At 41.8% G+C, this 12,390-nt stretch overlaps 1 long non-coding RNA gene across 1 annotated transcript in view; it reads left to right on the plus strand.

Annotated features, from left to right (window-relative positions):
- LOC138174837 (uncharacterized) overlaps positions 1 to 3,775 on the plus strand; it is a 9,637-nt gene extending 5,862 nt beyond the window's left edge. The window contains exons 2-3 of the long non-coding RNA XR_011171829.1: positions 3,049 to 3,146; positions 3,465 to 3,775. This is a non-coding gene — a long non-coding RNA (uncharacterized lncRNA). The remainder of the gene's footprint in view (positions 1 to 3,048; positions 3,147 to 3,464) is intronic.
- Positions 3,776 to 12,390: the final 8,615 nt, after the last annotated feature.

The following is a 12,390-nucleotide window of genomic DNA, read 5'->3' on the forward strand; positions in this document are numbered from 1 at the left end:
ACACACACACACACACACACACACACACACACACACACACAGAGGAATCCATTCTGAAAAAAGCAAGTGTCCTAAAACAGCACTTTCATCATGCTAGCCTCTTGCTCACAAAAATCACTGCCTCCCCACTGCCACGAGAATAAAAAGCAACGTCCTTAGACCCCCATTCAAGGTCTTTCGCAAGCTGGCTGCCCTAAGTCTGAGCATCAAGGCTACCTTGTCCATGATCATCACAGCTAAAAGTGATCTTTGTCTCCTCTGAAATTTCAGAACCCATTATCTATATCATTCATGTAGTTATTTGTTGTAAGGGATGATTGAAATTTGTTTCCACAGAAATGATATGAAACATAATTTGAAATAATACTGATGGCTAATGTAAGAGATAAAACTGCTTACAGAGGGGAGTACGGGGGGATGCTGACTACCTGTTAGTCAGCATATCTAAAAGCAGAATCCTCTTCTTTTGTTCTGAGAAGGCCTTTATCCTGTATATCAAAAACTGTAGCACCAGGTTAGGTTCACCAAGGATGAGGTCCGCTGACGCAGCTGCCATCTTAGATAATGGGACTCTCTCTCACGGATATCCTGGGTCAAATCTTCCAACTCACAGCTTTTGTCAATTCTCTTAGCAATCAAGGAAATTCCTTTCTCATGCTGTGGAGATCAAAATATCTGATGCAGACAAACTAGGAAGAGACTAAAAGCATTTATTAAATAAAATATAAAGAAGATGAGGATGAAAAGGCGGGGAATTGAAATGTGGAAATGAGAGATATGAACAGGGGTGTAGACACACATGAGGGTGGGGTTTAGATGTTTTCAGATAGGCTATGAACCCTGAAATTCCTGACCAAGGAGATGCAAGGGGGAAATGTGAATCGGGATAGAAATCATGAAAGGATCTGGAATTGTCTTAAAGTGTGTCTGTGCCTATTAAGTGACCTTTTTTCACCAGGAGTTAAAGGTTAACATTTCTAAATTCACTGGCTATGTAGAATTCTTGGTAAAATTATTATTTCTCACATCTGCCTATGTGGGAAGGAAGGAAGGAAGGAAGGAAGGAAGGAAGGAAGGAAGGAAGGAAGGAAGGAAGGAAGGAAAGAAGGAAGGAAGGAAGGAAGGAAGGAAGGAAGGAAGGAAGGAAGGAAGGAAGGAAGGAAGGAAGGAAGGAAGGAAGGAAAGGAGGGAAGGAAGGAAGGAAGGAAGGAAGGAAGGAAGGAAGGAAGGAAGGAAGGAAGGAAGGAAGGAAGGAAGGAAGGAAAGGAGGGAATTCTTGGTTTTTCTTTGAGTTTGTTTTGCTCAAAGGCAAACTCCCAGAGGATATCCTTTGTGTGTCCTCCCAGCAAGGTTCAGCTGGCATTGCAAATCACAACCACCTCCTTTTACATTACTCAGGAGAAATCAGGAAAGGTGAACTCCACCTTTCCCCAAATGCAGGTGACCTTTTCTAGAAGATGCAGCCCTCCAGTTGTAAAACAGAAAGCATTCCCAAAAACATCAATACAGCAAGCAGAGCTTAAATGCTTTTTGTCTGGTAAAACTTTCCCAGGCCTTGTTTATGTGTCGGAAACAGAAATGTGGGAAAGGTAGAGATAATTACTTTCTGAAGCAGATGTCTGAGGTAATAATGTTGGATCAGCTCAGTGCTCACACTTGGGACTTCCAGCCCCCTCACCCTGCCTCCTGCCTAATTCCCAGCAATCACTGAGCACGGTCTTGCAAACAAATATACTGGAACCAGTCCCTGGAGTGAGAAAGTGGGGAGGGGGTGTGACCTTGGACAAGTCACTTCAGCTCAGTTTCCTCATCTGTAAAAACAAAAGAGTTGAACTAGATGACCTTTCAGCTCTAAATCTATGATCTTATTATATACTGTAACCCAAGATCTGAGGTGCCATCTACAGTATCAGTTACTGATGACATATGCTCACCTCTGTTGGAGTCCAAAAACAGTGTTAGAACTTCCATGGACCATGTAGGAGCCGGAGAAATCAAATCAACCCCTTTGCCATTGTGTCATTGTACAAAATTTCTACCAGCTGATGGGTTTTGGATTTGGTTTTTTTTTTTTTTTTGCTTGTTTTAGCTTTTCAGGCTCTCCAATCTCTAGAAGTCAAACAGATGAAAATTACTGGAAAGAGATTTAGGTGCTATACTGTAGGACTACTTTATAGCTAAGAAGGTAGGGAAAAGAACGGCTGGATTTGGTGACCTCCGAAGAACCTCAGAAGGGTTGGCTCTGTTACTTTGCTAGCAGTGTGCCAAGTCAAGCCAATAAATATTTACTAAGCACTTACTGGATTCCAGGCACCATGCTGAGTGCTGAGAATATGAATAGGAGCAAAAAAGAAATACTGTCCCAGTCCTCAAGGAGCTTACATTCTAATGGTGAAGGGGACACAAAAGGGAGAAAAAACTAGGAGGGAGGAAGAAAGGGGTGAGGGAAGAAGGGACTCCTGCGGCCATGATGGTGAAAGAAGTTAGGAGAGTCTGGGGAGGACTCCAGAGCAGAGCGAAGAAAACTACATGGCTGGCCTGGGATGGCACTCTTATCCACTTCCTCATTTATAAAAAGAAATTAGACTCTCTCTCATTCCCTCTCCCCTCCTTTCCCTTCCTTTCTTCTCTTCTCTTCTCTTCTCTTCTCTTCTCTTCTCTTCTCTTCTCTTCTCTTCTCTTCTCTTCTCTTCTCTTCTCTTCTCTTTCTTCTTCCCTGTTCCTTCCTCTATCGGTCTCTTTCAACTTTTATTAAGAAATTGACAAATATTAAACCTAAATAATGATTTAGATGGTCTCTAACAGTCCTTCCAGGTCTAAATCCAATGATTATACAAAGAAAATCAGCAGTAGTCACTACCTGTGATTGTCATCCCCACCCCCACCATAACAACAGATTATTAGTAAGATCCATTGACCTTGTTAGTGACCTGGCTGCTGAACTTGACAGTGATCAGTATAGTCACTTAAACCTGAACAGGACAAGACTCCTTCTTAAAAATGAAAACCAAAAGCAATTGCAGCCTTACAAGCTCTCGATTCTTCCAGCTCTCTTTCCAGTAACACTTCCCACTGAGCAGGAGACTAGGCAGGTGTCTGATGTCCTGTGAACTGATGCCCCGAGGCAACGAAGGACCAGCAAGGAGGTTGGTGTTTTCCATTTTAATCTAAAAGTCGGAAAATTCACCCCTGTGGCTTTGAGCTGGTGGGCAGGGCTGATTTACTTCACTGGTTTACAGTTTTCCCTTCTCATGCAGATTGGAGGAGGAGGGATTTGGAGGAAAGAAGGAGGATTAAAGAGAGAAGAATTAACTACCCATTTCCCACAGGAACTAAGGGTTGTGGGAGGGGGGGGAAGGGGGGGGGTAGAGGCTTTTTTGTATTTTTTTTTTCTGCATGCAGGCAAAGCAATTTGCCCTCTTAAAGCACCATACCAATGTGACCTATTAATATGAATTTCCTAGGGTGGCCCTGGAAGCTTCTTCCTCTCTCTCTGCCTTCAGGATTGGAATGGTGGGGCCTGTGAGAAGTTGTCTTGTTTCCTGTCAAGTTCAACATGATGTCAAGAAACTCTTGTTTTAAACAAATAGAAGTTTAAGGCTTCCAGGGACATCTAGGAGCCAATAAGTGTACTCTTCCATGTCCTGATGGAACAGCTATCTCAGAAATCTCCTCAGAAAAGCAGCCCCTGTGATGAAAATAATAATGGTCATTTTAACAACAACAATACTTCAATACAGAGACAATCCTGAAAGTTTTGATATAGGACTTTACATATATCATCCCATTTGAAATTCACAATAAACCTTGTGAAATGGGTACTGTGGGGATATTATTAGCCTCATTTTTTGGCTCAAAAAACTGAGGCTCAGAGTATCATAGCTAGCATCAGAAGAAGCATTTGAGTTAAGGTCTGTCTGTCTCTCTTATAATATTTATTCCCCCTCAATTACATATAAAAACAACTTTTTTTTTGAAGTTTTGAGTTCCAAATTCTATCCCTTCTTCCCCTTTCCCTTCTCTGAGACAATAAGCAATTTGATATGGGTTGTACATGTGCAGTCACGTAAAACCTTTCCATATTAGTCATTTTATGCAAGAAAACTCAGAAAAAAAAGGAAGGAAGGAAGATAGGAAGGAAGACAGGAAGGAAGGAAGGAAGGAGGGGAGGAGGGAAGGAGGGAAGGAAATAGTGTGCTTTAGTCTGTATTTGGACATCGGTTCTTTCTCTGGAGGCAGGTAGCATTTTTCATCATGAGTCTGAAAGGGTTGTCTTGGATCACCTGTATTGCTGAGAACAACCAAGTTCTTCACAGTTCTTCATCATTCAACATTGCTGTTCATGCACACAGCATTCTCCTGGTTCTTTTCGCTTCTCTTTGTATCAGTTCATGTGAGCCTTTCCATGTTTTTTCCAAAACCATCATACTCCTTATTTCTTATGGCACAATAATATTCATTATAATCATATGCCACAACTTGTTCAATCATTCCTCAGTTGATGGACATCCCCTCAATTTCCAATTCTTAGTTACCACAAAAAGAGCTTGACTCAAGGTCTCTTCAATGTTGTTCAGTTGTAACCTGTTTTGGTCATGCGTGACTCGTTGTGACCCTACTTGGACTTTTCTTGGCAAAGAAACTAGAGTGATTTGCCATTTCATTCTCTAGCTCATTTTACAGATGAGGAAACTAAGGCAGGCAGGCCTAAGTGATTTACCCAGGGTTACAAAGCTAGCGTCTGAGGCCAAATTTGAACTCAGATCTTCCAGACTCCATGCCCAGAGTCCTATCTAATTGTACCTTAGCTACCCCAGTTTTTTCAAAAAACATTTGTTAAATATTTATTATGAATTGTTAATTGTAAGAGGGAATATTATGGTATCTTGTTTTGCTCCCACAAAAGTTATTGGGAGATAATCAATAGTTGTGGCCAAGCTCACTTATCTTATTTTATTAAGACAATGGCCATTCTGGTCCCAGTGGGAACTAGAAAGGTGGCAAAGACCCTAAAGGTCATGCCCAGGTCACAAGTATCCAGTCTATGTAATCTGCATAAAGAGGAAATGTAGGGAAATAAAGTGAGGAATTTGAACTAAACCTAACTCTAACAGGAAAGATTGTACAACTTCTCTCCTGCTTCTGTGTGGGTATGGGTGTTCCGAGAGAGCATCACACAGACTTCTTCAAGGGAAGGGTAATAAATGCCTCCTTCTGCCCATTCTGCTTCTGAGTTCTTTCAGTGAGAAGGGACAGTGTTAAGGGGTACATCATGTGGATCTTCCTAAGGGCACCCTACCAGGGAAGCAGTGGACAGCAGATGCTCATCCAGGCTGACTCCCTGCCTCCCTGCCTGGGAAGTCCTGTGATCCCCACAAGTGTGTTTCTCACATTAATGAAATTATTATGACCCAATAATGAGAAAGTTCTTCCTGAAAGGGGGTCAGAGATTCATCTCTCCATTTTTCCATATCTCCATTCTCATCCAAATTAAGGACAATTGTGGGCTAGAATAAGTCTCAGCACTGGTTCTTCTGTTTTATAAGCTAAGGAAAGGGAACTGAAAGTGGCTCCAGTTGGGTCAGAGCAAGCATGCCTGGTTCTTTGGATATTCACCAAGAAAAACAATAGTCACAGCAAGGGGAATAAAGCTTCCATCCCTCTTTAATAAGCCACAGAGAAGATAGAGGCAAACCGTGTGGGCATGGGAGATAGGGTGGTAGAAGGAGCCAGTATGGGTAAGAGAATGGTGAAAGAAGGGGGGCATAGACAGTTACTTACATAACCAGAGATGAGAGTTGGGAATACTAGGGCAGCATGGAGAGGTAGAGGGGTCCCTTTTTTGTAGGGTAATGGTGGTTGGGAAGGCATTCCACCTTCGGCTTAGTTGATCATGATATTAACATCATCTCAAAGTTATGGACACCTTAAGGTTGGTTCATTTGCATAATGTGTTGTTGGTTTTACTAGAGTTTATCTCCAGCTTATAGACTGAGGATAGTTACCTGTCAGAGGAACCATTTCATTAGAGCCTAGCTGGCTTTCCCCTAATTTAGCACATAGTCTCAAGATGGAGCTTCACTTAATTTATGAGGTCCTATCCCCTAATTTATGAGACAGTTACAAGTAACGGTTATGCTACCTTAATTTATGGGACAGTTTATGAGTTCTAGGTTCCCTTTTTGCAAACTTACTTCCTATTGTTGTTACACTAGGTACTTAGAGACTTAGTAACTATACTAAGAGGAGGAGGGAGATACAGTCAAGGCGACTACGTTAGCATTTATTGAGCATTGTTGAAAAGTGGTTGTATACCTGTTCCCTAATTGAGCCCTAACAGCTGAGCCCTAACTACAACTGAACAGATGATGGCAGGTCATACAATAGCCTGTTTTCAGTTGGATGATACAAGATGTCCCTCTAATAAGACAGGTAGGGCATAAGCAGCTCCTATCATTAAATGGAAATTGTCTATTTGAAATTATTCTCCCCAAGTTATCCTTAGTGTTGGTGCCCTTCACAAACAAGTTTCCATTATGTCAGAGACTGAGGCATCCAGTCCAGGCCCTGACTTTTTCACTAGGCTAATGGCCTCCCATATATAATGACCTGAGCAATACTGTTTGACCTGATTTACTGATGGCTCCATCCATAAGAGAGGCAATCTGGACCGTACTAATCTAGAAATAGGGGATATTCTAGTAAATGGGGGTCCTGGCTGAGGTAAAAGCATATAGCTGGCATTTGAGAGGGCCTGCAGGGATTGTCTAGGCAATCAATCAATAAACATTTATTAATAGCCTACTATGTGCCAAGTGATGTGATAAGCACTGGAGATAAAAAAAGAGGCAAAAGACAGTTTCTGCCCTCAAGGAGTTTAGAATAGTCTTTACTGATTCTGAAGCAGTGGGTTTGACTAAGTGGTATGGGGCCTGGAGAGAAGAGTACTAGACAATCAAGGCTCTACCTTTTAGGGTTAGGACCAATGGAGAAATGTTGTTAATACCTACCATTGGGAGAGGCTAGGTGGTGCAGTGAATAGAGAGCACCGGCCCTGGAGTCAGGAGGACCTGAGTTCAAATCCAGCCTCAGACACTTGACACACCTACTAGCCGTGTGACCTTGGGCAAGTTGCTTAACCCCAACTGCCCTTCCTCCCCCTCCAAAAAGCAAAAAAAAATTTAAAAATACCTACCATTGCATTTGGTGGCTTATGGGACATGTCAGTGCCTATCAGAGATATCTCTAAGCCACTGAACAACCAGTTTGGCACCATTACAAGAATGGTAGAGGTTTGGAAGTGGGTCCATTGCCAGTCTGGACATTGCGGTCAGGCCTACCTGTTCTAATGAACCCAAAGCTTTCCTCAACATCCTCCTGTCTCATTCCCACCAGAAATTTGGTTTGGAAGTCTTTTAGAAGGAGATTCTCCACCAGGAAGGCAAACTCCTCAAAGCAATGAATGTGGTCTTACCAACTAGGCCATAGGCTGAATCTCTTCTTAAAACTCAACTTCCTTGTCACTGTGTTTGAAGTCTCTGTGGACAGCTTCTCTTTAGCTCTAAAAATTTCACAATAAACTACATAAGAGCTATTTGCCCAATAAATATCTCTGGAGTTCAAGAGTCTTCAAGCTAAGTCTTGTCTGTTTTCCCATGTGAAAGAAAAACCACAAAGATAAGCTAAGTAAAGGGAACAAGGTCTTTATCACTTCTTCTAGTTTGGGTCATGTTCCTGGCACTTTTTTTTCTGCAAAGCTTCAGCCCAAAGCCTCAGAGGAACTTTGAAGCATAACCTTACACAATTAGCATCTTAACATATGAATAGTAGACTGGTATTGGAGTTAAGGCTGTGTTTTGTTCTAGAAGACTTTTGTAATCAACAAATGATAAATACTGTGGAATCTTGTGTTCTCTACACCTCTCATGAGTTGAGTAAAAACATGATTTTGTTTGGAGAACAAATGAGACACCTTTCATTCCCCGCAAAAAAAAGAGAAGTTCCAATCTAATCAATCATTCCAAACCAGCCAACATTTATTAAGTAGCTACTATGTACCAGTGCTAAATGTTGTTCAGTTGTTTTCAGTTGTGCCCAATTCTTCATGACCCTATTCGAGGTTTTCTTGATAAAGATGCTGGAGTGGTTTGCCATTTCCTTCTCCAGCTCATTTTACAAATGAGGAAACTGAAGCAAAGTGACTTACCCAGGGTCACACAGCTAGTAAGTATCAGGAAGATGAGTCTTTCTGACTCCAGGTCAGGCCCTCCATTCACTGTGTCACCAAGTGCTGGGGGTACAACTAGAAAAAAGACAGTCTCTGCCCCCAGGGAGCTTACAATCCAAAGTCCGTGTGTGTGTGTGTGTGTGTGTGTGTGTGTGTGCCAACACACAAAAGGAAACAGGAAATTGGTGCACAGGGGACACCAAGGAGGAGCTGGTGGTGGGTCACCTTCTGTGGAGTTGAAACCAAGCAACGCAACAGATGCAGAATGGAGAGAGCCAAAAAGTCCTTTTTCTGCCTTCTAAAAAGGAAGGCATTGAGAGGTATCTGGTATTCTCCAGCCCTCCAGTCAAAGGGGAGAGGAGGCTGATGGAGGTGGTATGGATCAAATTAGCAACATGGTGGTGAGATCACAACTTAACCTGGGCAGGACTTGCTATTCCACAGAGTTGAAACCAGGTAGAGTAGCAGATGGAGAGGAGAAGAACTACAGGTGTAGAATGGTGCATACACTGTCAAATATAGTTATTATTTTTGCATGTATTTGCATTATTTTTGCAATTGTAATCCATTAATTTTGCATAACTGTTTCACTTGTTATAAGAAACGGTTCTATGGAATCAAAGAATATTATCAAGGGAAATTATTGTGGTATTTTTTTAGAAGGCACCAAAAAGAAATTTTTTTTAATTTAAAAATAGGCATGAATATACAACAATAGCAAAATAGGTATAGTAGCCCTGTATAATAGCAAAGCACTAGAAGTAAGATAGCTCTCCATTAATTATGGTAATGACTGAACAAATTCTGACATACGACTGCAATGGAATTTTATTGTACCATAAGAAACAGTCTCTATGAAAAAAATTTGAGAAGTTTAGGAAGATTTGTATGAAATGATGCAGAGTCAAATGAACTGACAGTTACTATATAATCACAGAAATCACTTTACCTTTCCAAGCATCTATTTCCTCATCTGTAAAACTGGAGTAATGATAGTATTAAGAGATATAGCTAGAAAATATTGAAACTGAGTCAAATTCAGTTGGTTTAGGCATTGCAGCAGTAGTAGAATCAACTCAGAGGACAGTCCGACCACAGGCACAATTCTGCAAAGAAAAAGGGCAGTCCAACCCTCCTACCAAGCATTGGTGGGGGGAGGTTAAGAATCAGGCTTTGTAGTTGATGGCCTGCTACATAGCCGCACAGACCCTCTAAAGACTGCATATGACTGATATCAATGAGGGAAGAGAGTGTGCCCTGCCCCCATGTCAGTAGTTTGGGGCAAAGCCCTATTTGCCCACTGCTAGTTTTGGTTTTGAGGTTGTTACAAGGAGCCAATGAGATCGCGCATGTTGAGTGCTTTCGCAATCTTCAAATAACTTCCCTTACCTACCTAACTACTCCTTTTCAGTTTCCTTTGCAGGATCTTTATCTAGATTATGCCCTCTAATCATAGGTGTCCCTCAGGGTTCTGTCTTGGCCCTCTTCTCCCTTTACTTTGCTTCACTTGGTGATGTCATCAACTCCCATGGATTTAATTACCATCTCTATGCTGATTCCTAAACCCTAATCCTTCCTTAACCTCTCTGCTGACATCCAATTCCACATCTTCTCCTTGCCTTTCAGACATCTCAAACTGGATGTCCAATAGATAACTTAAACTAACCATGTCTAAAACAGAACTCATTATCTTTCCCCTAAACCCTGCCCCCTCCTAATTTTCCTTTTACTATAAAAGGCAACACCATCCTCCCAGTCCCTCACCTCCCATAGCCAAACTGTTGCCAAGGCCTGTTAATTTCACCTTGGCACCATCTCTTGAATATGCCCCCTTCTCTCCTCTGACATGACCACCACTCTAGTGCAGACCCTCATCACCTCACTCTTGGAATAGAGAAATAGCCTGCCTGTTTCCCTTTTCTCCCCACTCCAATCCATTTTCCATTCAACTACCAAAGTGATTTTCCTAAAACTCAGATGCAACCATCCCCCGCCCCCTCCACTCCATCCCCCATTCAATAAACTCCAGAAGTTTCCTATTGCCTCTGGGATCAAATATAAAATGCTCTGTTTGGCCTTTCATAACCTAGCTATCTCCTACCTTTCTGGTTTTCTTATGCTTATAATAATTATATATATATATATATATATATATATATATATATACATATACATAAAATAACTTTATATCATCAACATGCACTTCAGTCATTGGACACTAAACTCTTGACTGTTCCATCTCTCAGCTTGGGGTATTTTCTCTGGCTGTCCCCGTGCCTAGGATTCTCTCCTTCTTATTCCACCCACTGACGTCCCTAGCTTCCTTTAAATCTCAACTAAAATCTCATCTTTTACTTAAAGGCTTCCCCAACCCCTCTTAATTCTAGTGCCTTCCCTCTGTTCATTATTTCCTATTTATTCTGTCTCTAGCTTGGATTCTATGTATTTGTTTGCTTGTTTTCTCCTCCATTATATTGTAAGCTCCTTGTGGGCAGGGACTACCTTTTGCCTGTTTTTGTATCCCCAGTACTTTACAAAGTACCTGGCACATAGAACTCACTTAATAAATGTTATTGATTGATTGAGGTATCATTATGAAAAGCCTAGGGTTCAATGAGTGGGTAATGGAGCTGTTATTAGACATGTCTAAAATATAGTCACAATGCATTTTTTTCATCAAGGAGTCCCCTCTTCCCTCCTAAGTCCTCTGGTTTGTTGGACACACATGATTCCAGTAGGACTTTTCAGAACAAGAAAGTCCGCTCCCTAAAAACACTTCCTTCTATAAAAGAGGTACCTGTTTCCAGACTGAGGGCAGCTGTATACCAGCCCACTAGCAATGCATCAGGTGCAGCTTCTACAAAACAGGACAGAGAGAGAAGTGGGCTCAGGATCCTTGGCCAATACTTATATTCTTAATCAGGCACCACTTCCTCCCAATGCCACTGAGTCTTTGCTGGGAGTAGGGAGCAAAAGACTTTCGATCTTGCCATTCCAAGATGTCCCAAGGGAGAGGGTTCCCTAGGCAGGCCAGGAGTCCTTCCTCATCTTATTCCTCACCAGCCAACAATGGCACAGTCTCTCCTGCTCAGAACACACCTCTACCCTGAGAATCAGTTGGCAGAGATGACAGGAAAAATGCCTCCTGGAAGCCACTTCTCTTCCCTCAACCTGAGCCTCTTCACAAAGAGAATGGCTACTTCTCTCCAGCTACCAAGCCCCAGGATGTATAAACAAGCTTCCCCTGGTAGCAAGGATCAGTTAGCTAAAACTGGTACCCTTTGGAAGAGAAAGCCACTCTTTGCTTTCTTTCTGGCTATAGAGTATTTGGGAGGCATTTTGGTACAGAAAAAAAAAAGAATACTGACTGGAATCAGAATAACTGAGTTTGAGTCTCATTTCGGATGTGTATTATAGGCTTTACCTTGGGCAAGTCACCTAACCTCTGTGGTCTTCATTTTCTTCTTCTGTAAAATGAGGGGATTATCAGGAATTTTTATTCTAGGGTTGATGAACTTATCTTTTTTAAAAAAGCATTTTGATAACTATATTTTTACATAATTAGTTTCCTTTGTAAATCTATGAATTTTTAATTTATTTTTATACATTCTGGAAAGGAGTCCACAGGCTTTACCAGATGCTAAAGGAGTTCAGAACACACTTAAAAATGGCCAAGAATTCCTCTGCTAGATGGTCTGTTCAGTCTGTTCTGGCTATAAATGAGTATGAATCTTTATGAATCCTCCAGCATTACGAAGAGTCTGCAGAATTCTGGAACTGTTGAGCTCATATTTATAGAGTGTTTACAAAGCATTTCCTCACAAGGTCACAGGATTTTAGAGCTTGAAGGGGTGTTAGAAACCATCTAGTATTAAGTCCCCCCCCCCATTTTACTGATGAAGAAACCAAGGCTCGAAAGGTGAAGTGACCTTGGGAGGTTGGCAAGACATGGACCCTGCGGTCTGCGGCACATTTCTGTGAGTGACAGCGTCCTCTCTCCACAGAAGATGACTGTCTGAACTGAGAGCACTCAGGATGCGTGGGACCATGGAGAGTAAGGAATTACAGAGAGTAGGAGACTATGGAGGGGCTGCCCTCTCACCAGGGAGATAAGAGAAAGTGAAAGAAAAGAGAGAAAAACATATCAATCCATGCACAGGCAT

Source organism: Petaurus breviceps, unplaced genomic scaffold (assembly GCF_028583685.1).
Source record: "Petaurus breviceps papuanus isolate PSGF00001 unplaced genomic scaffold, PetGlider_PUasm1.0 76, whole genome shotgun sequence".
Taxonomy (NCBI): domain Eukaryota; kingdom Metazoa; phylum Chordata; class Mammalia; order Diprotodontia; family Petauridae; genus Petaurus; species Petaurus breviceps.